The sequence below is a fragment of the Paramisgurnus dabryanus genome, chromosome 24 (assembly GCF_030506205.2).
Source record: "Paramisgurnus dabryanus chromosome 24, PD_genome_1.1, whole genome shotgun sequence".
Taxonomy (NCBI): domain Eukaryota; kingdom Metazoa; phylum Chordata; class Actinopteri; order Cypriniformes; family Cobitidae; genus Paramisgurnus; species Paramisgurnus dabryanus.
In genome coordinates this window covers 2532247-2542938 of record NC_133360.1, presented here as the reverse complement: position 1 = coordinate 2542938, position 10692 = coordinate 2532247, and positions in this window count along the sequence as shown.

Genomic DNA, 10692 nt, shown 5'->3' with positions numbered 1-10692 from the left:
AGATGAGTGCATGGCTATATACTTTCATCCTTATTGTCTTTTATCTAACTTCCCAGACCTGGGTACCTGATGTAAGACCTTTATTCTTATTTCTCTCTCTCCAATGTTTAATGACCTGCGCATTCTCAAGGACGTTCTTAAGTTGTGGTTGACTTGATGCAAAGCTGATTGACATCGGAAGATAATGCGCATGGTATTAAAAACGCGTCGTGCAAATGAGCGATAAAACCCCGGTCCACAATTCCGTTCATATAAGCATAAATCCTACCTTACATAGGAATGAAACACTCGCTTCACGTCAGAGGAAAGTGGTCGCTTAAATATGGCCAGAGGTTTCTTTCATAAGAAATTAATTGAGGGTCTGCATTAGCGCATGCCTGTCTCGTCCGTCTCCATGGTTCTTTTTGTGAGTTTAGCGCGTTCCCCGCCCATCAATCAATCATCATTCATCCGTGATTACCTTGCATTTTTAAAAATATTCTTTACTCAGTAACGGATATGATTTAAAAAATGTAGCGAAGTAGTATAGTAGGAAGTTTGTTTTTTTCTTCTGCTGTCTTTTCTTTCTGTTTTGGTGGCCCAATTTAGCTTTCTTTGACAAAGACATTTCAACCGCACGCAGAAGTTTGCGCTCTACCAGACGCACAACTACAAACAAAATGCACGTGCAGATGGACTAAACCATTTGGTGCATTAGGAAGGGGTGGGACCGTGAGACTTTAGATAGTTTTTTACTTATACAAAATATATTCAAACAGTTATTCAGCAAATACACTAACTTTACATTTCATTTGACATTATAAAATTAAAATAAGAAATGAAAATATCCAGGTAAAATAAAATATATTCCAGACTTTCAAGGGCCCTCTCTCCCCTTGGGGCCCTGGTAATCAGTACTGGTTTTACCCCCAGTCCGACGCCCCTGGATACACTGTGGATATCTCAAATATTAATATGGTTAGTAAATGAGCCAATATAACAGGGCAGGCGTCACGGGGTGGGCATTCGTGGCTCATACCCTAATAAAGTTTTTTAAAAAGGAAAACAAAAGTGACATGGTTTAAAATATGGAATGCATCCAGTAAGTAAGCAACACACGCACTGCCAGTTATGAACACACACCCGGAGCAGTGGGCGCCCAGCCCCCGGGGAGCAATGGAAGGTGCCTTGCACAAGCGGCCGCCCGTGAGACTCGAAACGGCAACTTTCAGGTGACAAACCTGACTCGCTACCTCGTAATATATCGGGGTAACATGATTAAAATTTTCGAGCCATTATGCAGGCTGAACTGCGGCAGATACAGGTTTATCCATCACGTCTTGAGTGCATGCATTAACTGCCAGGTCGTTACATCGTTTACAGGCATTATTGTGACCGGCTGTAGACTACACTCCACCCCCGGCGATAATGGTACGTTCCAGCCGCAAGCGCAAACACAGAAATGGAAAATTAGAACAAGCCGTCATTTTTCTGTTTGTTCCAAAACCTGAAATTCTAAAGCAACAACCTAAACACGTAGAATTGAAAATTAAACCGAGAGACAATTTTCCGTTTATAAAGTACTCATGAAAATTGAAAAATGAAAGTTTGAAACCAATTTTTCATTTGATTAATTTTGATGGTGCAAATTGAAAAAAGAACTGAAAAGCGTTATACGGACCCTCAGCAGATACGACTTTCAACGCCTCTTTCTGAGTGGCCACCTCAGTAACAAGCTGATGTACGGTCGAAGACAAACTTTCAACTTGCTGTGCTGTAACGGCAGTAGTTTTGTCAATTGTTGAAATTTTTTGAAACATTTCTTCGCGAAATTCGCGTATGGCAGCCAAGATTTCAACAGACGCGTCATCACGCCCACTGTACTCTCGCTTAGACTTTTTCAGACTAGGTTTTACAGGAGTGTCGGGAAGCGGTACAGCTAAGAGATCAGAGATTACGGGTTGAGAGTCAAACCATTTTGTTGCCTCTTCACTCTTCAATGTGTTTCGGTTCTCGGATGAAGTGGTACTTGCCGTTTGAACGGGATTCATCTTTGACTCAGGTTCAGGCATTGACACGGTAGCAACTGGAGCTTGTTTATTTTTCCTTCTGCCCATAAATTCGGCTCAAAATGAGAGATTAATTATCAATTTCGTTTATTTGTTCATTTATATATATTTGTTAGCTATATTGGTTGCAATATCACCCAGCCTAGAAACTTTCCCGACGACGCTTCAAAAACACCTCCTCCTATCTAGCCGCCATCTTGGCCCCCTGAATCATCGGATTTTCGAAACGTTTCGAAACAGTTATGACGTAATGAAGCCTCGTTTACTAAAATCACGTGACTTTGACTAGTTTGAAACAAGCTCCGAACCAATTATTCGAAACAAAAGATTCATAAATGTTTCGAAGCCTCATGTAAGCGTGATTCGAAATATCGCCCATACAGTTTGCATTAAAAGCATAAGTTTGGTCTTATTTGAAAGAAGACATTTGGAGGTTTATTAAGAGTTCAAAATTAGTTACTGTCATAATGAAAAAAAAAAGAATAATTTTATAGAGAGCTTAAAATATATTTTTTTATTAACTCCACAAAACAAATATGAAATATTTGTATGACAAACTAAATGAACTGACTTTTGGGACTGAATCTGGGATATGGCTAATGTTTATTGTTGAATAAATGTTAATTCTATTATTATTATTATTTTATTATTATAATATTATTATTATAAATACACATCCTATTTAGTGTTTTATTCCCTCCTTTCTTTGATCAAAAGTCTCAATTCACTTTCTTTTTATTAAATGCCCAAAAAGAAACTTAATCTCAAAGAAGCTTTACCAGTCGAAATTATTCCTAAACATATCTCACATCTCCAGACAGCAGGTGATCAGCAAACAATTTCCGTTCCCTAGAAAGTTCCCGGCAGGTTCCCAGAACATCCCAGAACCTAAAGGGAACATTCTATTCACGTTAAGAAAACTTTTCTGGCTGACAAGCAGGGAACGTTCCCAGAAGGTTCTCCTAACCTCTACAATCTGATGCCTTTGCATAAATAATCAATCAGCAAACCATTTTCTCTACATTGTTTGTTGTTCTTAATACATAACAATTGATAAACCATAAATGTAATTATATTAAAAACAAATACATATATACATCACATAAAATACTTAATGATATCTGAAATAAAACATGAACATGTTTTTAAAAACATTTAATAAAATGTACATTAATTTACATTAATACAATTTATACACCTTTTATTGAACAAAAATTTATTTTACAAATGGTTTAAGGCATTACAGAAGTGGGATGTTCAGTCCAAATTCACAGCATTAAAACTAATATTAGATTTACATGTTTCCCATGAAAAATACAGTATCAACCATTTCTTTGCATGGGCGGAGAATCTTGTAGTTTATTATCTGTCTATTTTCAGCAAATGTATGATATTATATTATGTAAAGAAATTCGCAATTAAAGCAGGATTACTTTGTCAAGCGTAATGTGTCATAGCAGTGAGCAGGTCATAATGATGTCTCCTCATATGAAACACCTGACTCCACTAATCTTCCTGAACGTTTTCGGCCCTGTTTACACATACATTAATTTTAAAAACAGAGACATTTCCCTTCGTTTGCGCCCTTCGTTTACATGCAAACTGAGAATTTGCCTCTGAATTTGATTCTTTCTAAAAACTCCGACCAGAGAGGAGATTGGGAAAATCTTTGGTTGCACAGTTGCATGTAAACTACGACAAACGCACCTACGTCAAAAGTGTGACCTTGTTCAAGAGAGGAACAGGAAGTGATTTGTTTTCTGGATTCTGATTGGCTTACGTGGACTTGAGCTTCTCGTTGCAGCATACACAGTAAAACTCCCAGTGTTAAATTAACACTGCTGGGAGCATATATGGTCCCACTCTACAGAGTGTTAAATTTACACTGAATCAGTGTTAAAGTTAATGAGGTAATGAAGTGATGATTAAGACATTAATGGTGAACACCTGCTGGCCATTCTGTGTCAAATTAACTTCATTTTAGAATTGTTCATGTCTCTAAGTTTTTATTTTATTTTTCTGGAGAAAGTAATACTAAAATAATGAAAAAGGTCAAAATATTAAATGCAATAGATATATAAAAACTGCAGTGTGTATATATGATTCTATCTTACAGAGTTTTAAAAAGTTACACTGAAGCAGAGTAAAAAGCTGCAATCTTTAACTTTTGCCTCTCTATCATCATCTCTGTTTGAAACCCAAACTTACAACTTTGTTGTAGAGCTATTTTGTAGACGATGATAAGTTTAACTTCTAAACAACTGTTGTCAGAAAAAATAAAAGTGCTCAACTATTCCAGCATCCACACATGTGATTTAGTAGACAAATCTTCTTTCTGATACAATGTAATCACAAGTCAAATGGATATTTATCACAAAAATTATCACAATAAATCTCAAGTTTGTGTTTTAGATTCATTTGAAGTCACCATTATTGTGATTAGTGTTTCCTTTAGTTAGGTGTTTGTCCCTTGACCTTCACTAAACTAACTCTCCAATAATAGCAATTGCAACAGTGTTTCAATAAAAGCACTTGTTTGTTGCTTGATGTAGAAAAAAATCTTATCAACCCACCTAAAGTTGCTTGTTTTAAAAATATTAATAGATAATATGATATGAAAAAGGTAAAGAAAAAAGCATAAAAAATGTTTCTCTATGCAAATGACACAGTTTAGGATAAGGGTGCTTTGATTCTATAGGTATTTTATTTTTTTTATTTTTTTTAGAGAGACTTCATGACTTCGGATACAAATCTCAACAATGGTGACAGTAAATGGTAAGAAAGTTGCACAACTGTGTCATGTTGCAATGCATGATGGGAGTTATGAAAGAGTTTTCTACAATCCTGGTACCCAGCATGCATTGCGGCATGAAGCTTTGTTGTTGATTGTCACCATGGTTGAGTTTTATAGGGTGATTGTTGATGTCATGAAGCTTTGTTGTTGATTGTCACCATGATTGTGTTTTATAGGGTGATTGTTGATGTCTCAGGGTGTCCGACTGAAACCACAGATTAGATTTGTGTAAAAAAATTAACTTTTAAGGGTATGGATTTACAGCATAGGAACATCACAGGTTTGACTGAACATAAAAAAATGTAACTTACATTTAGTGTTTTCTTTAGTTTGAGATCAGTGAGTTACAATATTTAACAACTACTGTAGCACACCAACAGTTTATAACTTCATCTGTGTCACCTCCATCTGCTCCAACAGATGTGTTTAATAAACACAATGAACAAAAGAAGGCCAACTCTAATCTTCAAGACTCAAGTGCCCAACTAATGGAAACACTAATCGGGACAATGGTGACTCGCTTTATTAACCAGAAATACAGCTGTTGTATAGAGATTAAACTTATCATCCATGTAACTCTACAAGCCAAGTTGTAACTTTAAGCTTCAAACAGAGATGATGATAGAGAGGCAAAAGTTAAAGATGGCAGCTTTTTACTCTGCTTCCGTGTAACTTTTTAAAACTCTGTAAGATAGAATCATATATACACACAGCAGTTTTTATATATCTATTGCATTTAATATGTTGACCTTTTTCATTATTTTAGTATTACTTTCTCCAGAAAAATAAAATAAAAACTTAGAGACAGGAACAATTCTAAAATTAAGTTGATTTGACATGAAATGACCAGCAGGTGTTCACCATTAATGTGTTAATCATCACTTCATTACCTCATTAACTTTAACACTGATTCAGTGTAAATTTAACACCCTGTAAAGTGGGACCATATATGCTCCCAGCAGTGTTAATTTAACACTGGGAGTTTTACTGTGTATGTACATGGGTACGTGTCTATGAACGCTTTTCCGAAACTGACATGTGTGCACGAAGTTATTTTTTAAACCGAAGAGGTTGAAATGTTAGTTTATGAAAATAGCCGCCCACGTGTAAACATCGTCTAAAACTATGTTTCATGAAATCACTCAGTCAGTCAGGGTCTATTCATTACTCAATCTGATATAATATTATGAACTTTATGAGTGTCAGATTAATATAAGGTTATGAATTATTATGGACTGTTATTTACTGAAGAAAATGTCTGATGTGATTTTATTCTGCTTTTGTTTGTGGTGTCTGGTGGGTAAGTTATCTCTGGTTTTATAACTTTAAAAGCAGCACTTCCCTGTTCTGTTCATCTGTTGTTTTATTATAAACCTCTCATCTGAGCTATCAAGAGTGTCAGGAGCAGATTAATAAAACCTTAATATAAGTCTTTAAAAAAGTTAACTGAAAATGTCTGATGTGATTTTGTTTTATTTGTGCACAGGAAAATCCCCAGTGTTAAATTAACTCTATCAGTGTTAAATCAACACTATTTGGTGTTTATATAATCCACACCAAGATCAGTGTTAAAAAAGACTGGTGTTAAAAATATAACTCTGAATCAGTGTTAAAGTTAATGAGATAATGAAGTGATGATTAAGACATTAATGGTGAACACCTGCTGGTCATTCAAATCAATTACATTTTGGACATTTTCCTGTCTCTAAATTTTTATTTTGATGACTCATTTTCTGGAGAAAATAATAATAAAATAATAAAGAAATACAAATTATTAAATGCAATAGATGAATACTGTTGGGTGTATGCCTCCAAAAGCTGCAATCTTTCATGTTTGCCTCTCTATCAGCATCTCTGTTTGAAAAATTAAATGATAACTTGCAGAGATGGATAAGTTTAACTTCTAAACAGCTGTCAGAACAAAATACAAGTGCTCAACTATTCCAGCATCCACACGCATGATTTAGTAGACAAATCTTCTTTCTGACGTGATGTCTCACAAGTCAAATAGACATTTATCACAAAATGTATCACATTAAATCTTAAGTTTGTGTTTGTTATGAGTTCATTTGAAGTCACCATTATTGTGATTAGTGTTTCCTTTAGTTAGGCATTTGTCCCTTGATCTTCACTGATCTAACTCTCCTCTTTAAGCAATAGCAACAATGTTTTAATAAGACCACTTGTTCATTGCTTTATGTAGAGGGAAAACCTTCCAGACCTTCTCAGATTGTTTATTTTTATTATATTCTACTCTACAAATCATTGAAACATTTGATCACAAATTAATTATGAAGAAACAGGCATATAAAAAAGCTCTATGCAAATGACATTGTATTGAATAAGACTGCCGTTATGCTTCAGTGTTTTGTTGTTGTTGTTGTTTTTTGCTTAAGAGAGACTTCATGATTTCTGATACAAATCTCAACGATGGTGACAGTTAATGGTAAGAAAGTTGCACAATTTTTGTCATGCTGCAATGCATGATGGGATTTATGAATGAGTTTTCTACAATCCTGGTACCCAGCATGCATTGCGGCATGACATTTTGTTGTTGATTGTCACCATAATTGTGTTTTATAGGCTGATTGTTGATGTCTCAGTGTGTCTGGTTGAAACCACAGATTAGATTTGGGTAAACAATATTTAACTCTTCAGGGTATGTGGACTTTTACAGCACTGTTGGGTTTCATGGGAGTTTCACAGGGTTGGCGGAACATAAATTAAACACTTATATTCAGTGATTACTTTTTTATGATATCATTGAATCCCAAGACTTAAAGGGGTCATATGATGAAAATGTTAGCATTGCCACTTTGTAGGTGTGAGCAAAAATAGGTCATTGAAATTTGGCTTTCATTATGATGTCATAAGGATATCTTATTAGAATAATACCGCCTCCTTAATCTGAACTCTCCAACCACTGCACTGCCGTTTAGTGCTGAGAGAAAGAAAGAGAAAGGAAGGACTTGACAGCACAATTGAGTTTCAATTACAACAAACCACCATCATTGTGATCAGTGTTTGCACTTCATCCGCTCATTTGCATTTTAAAAAACACGCCCAAAACGACACATTTTTGGACTTGACAGCACAATAGAGTTTCAATTACAACAAACCACCATCATTGTGATCAGTGTTTGCACTTCATCCGCTCATTTGCATTTTAAAAAACACACCCAAAACGACACATTTTTGCTCAAACCTACAAAGTGGCAATGCTAACATTTTCATCATATGACCCCTTTAAACTTTCATACTAATTAATAAAGTAACAGTTATAGACTTCATTTCTCTCAACTTCCTCTGCTTTAACAGATGTGTTTTATAAACACACTGCCACAATGAGCAGAAGAAAACTAACACTAAACTTCAAGACCCAAGTACCCAACTAAAGGAAACACTAATCGGCACAATGGTGACTTACTTTATTAACCAGATTTACAGCAGTTCTTTAGAAGTTAAACCTATCATCCATGTAACTCTGCAAGCAAGTTGTAATTTTAGTTTTCAAACAGAGATGATGATAGTGTTCATTAAACTCTAGGCATTTTAGCTATTGCATTTAATATTTTGGCTTTATTCCTCATTTTAGTATTACTTTCTCCAGAAAAAGAGTCAACAAAATAAAAATGTTAAGACAGGAACAATTCCAAAATTTTGTTGATTTGACACGGAATGACCAGCAGGTGTTCACTATTAATGACTCAATCACTTCATTATCTTATTAACTTTAACACTGATTTAGTGTTTTTTTAACACCAATCTTGGTGTGGATTATATAAACACCGAGCAGTGTTAATTTAACACTGGGGATTTTGCTGTGTGGAGTCTGGTTGTTAAGTTGTGTTTGTTTTTATAACTTCACTTCTTTTAGTTTCAGTAAAGTTGATTGTTTTATGTGCTTACGGAAATGATGCTCACTAACTGTAACTTAAAGAATGAAAGGAGATGATTTTGTTTCATTGTATTTTCAGCTGTAGATGTTCTTGCATATACAGAAGAGATGACAGACACAGAATGAAGTTGTCTTTATTTATGTTTGGTGAGTTTATGTCAGTGATGGAGGGAGATTCTGTCACTTTATCTGTCAGTCTCACTGAAACAGAGAGGATGGAATCAGATGGAAGTTTGGATCTACAGACGAAATCGTAATAGCTGAAATCAGTTGGGAGACTTCTGATTATAAGAGATTCAGAGACAGACTGAAGTTGGATCACAGTGGATCTCTCACCATCACAAACATCAGAACCGCAGACTCTGGATCTTATGAACTAATCAACACCAAAACAAATCATCAAACAATATATTTAATCTTACTGTCTATGGTGAGTAAAGAACTGATCAATAGTTCATGTTTAAATATGATATGTATTCCCATTTTAATATTTGTAATGTCAGTCAGCTTTTAAACATCCCCACCAAACATGAGACCTCCGCTCGACGTGCAGATCATGTCTATATTAGGTCGGTTGGTCCAGGCCCTTATCTGTATGTCTATACAACGTGCAGTTCTGGTACAGTATCTGGACGTCTGACTGTGACCCCTCTTGGACGTCAGGTAGACGTCCAAAAGGGGTTCGGGAAATCAAAACACAAATATTTTATACAAATGTGGTCTATGAGTTCTGAGTCAAAAAACATAAACATTACGTGTATTTTTGTAGAATATTTTGTTAAGCTGTTAAAATAATGTTATCTTTATATATGAATGTGTGTTCAAAAACATAGCACTGCTCATAGATAAAGTTCCACCTTAAATGCTCTCTCTCTCTCTCTCTCTCTCTCTCTCTCTCTCTCTCTCTCTTTCTTTCTCTCTCTCTCTCTCTCTCTCTCTCTCTCTCTCTCTCTCTCTCTCTCTCTCTCAATTTCAATTTTCAATTCAATTTCAATTTAAAGAACTTTATTGGCATGATTGTGTCACTTACAATATTGCCAAAGCATTATACATAAAACGAGAAACATACAATAACACAATATTAACAAACATTAAGGTGCAATTAAGCTAAGGTGCTGGGTGATGGATGAAGTACTACTGCAAATACAATAAAATAGAATCAGAGGATATTTACAATATAAAGTAGACTTTGAAATATAAACATATGAAGTATACAAATGTACATTTATGGGGGCAGATGAGAGGTAAAATAAAAATACTGTACAAGATCAGGGCTGTGGATTATTTCTGATGGTGTGCAACTGATAAATGAATTTAGCAGCAGCTGATGGGTGTCTGTCTTCCCCCAGTAACATCTTCATTTGATCTGAATCTGAAGAGCTATGAAACTCTGGTATGAGCTTTGAGATTTTGTCAAAGTGTTTTTCTCTAAGCTCTTTATATTTACCACAGTAAAGGAGAAAGTGTGTCTCTGTCTCGATCTCACCACTGTCACAATGGACACAGATTCGCTCTTCTTTTGGGAGCCATGTTTGTCTATGTCGGCCTTTAATTTCTCTATTGCCAGACTGTGATCACTGAGTCTGTATTTAGTGAGGATTCGTCTCTGCTTTACATCTCTAACAGTGGAGAGATATTCTGACAGACTGTATTTTCTGTTTAGTGCCCGATAACATTCTAGTTTACTTTGGTTTTTACTTTCATTATCCCAATGATCCAAATATAAAGTTTGACTTTCTTTAATGATTTGGTTTATCGTGGTTTGTTTGCGTTTATTAGTGCTGGTCTGGAGTTTTAGAGCCAGTTGACAGATGGGACTGGTTTTAGGTCTCTTCTCTTGAGTTTTAAGGGCTTCATATTGAAGTGTGTTCGGGGGACTTGAGTTTAAGTGTGACCAGAATTTAAGGGAGCGTTTTTGGATGTGTATTATTAGGGGATATCTGCCTAATTCA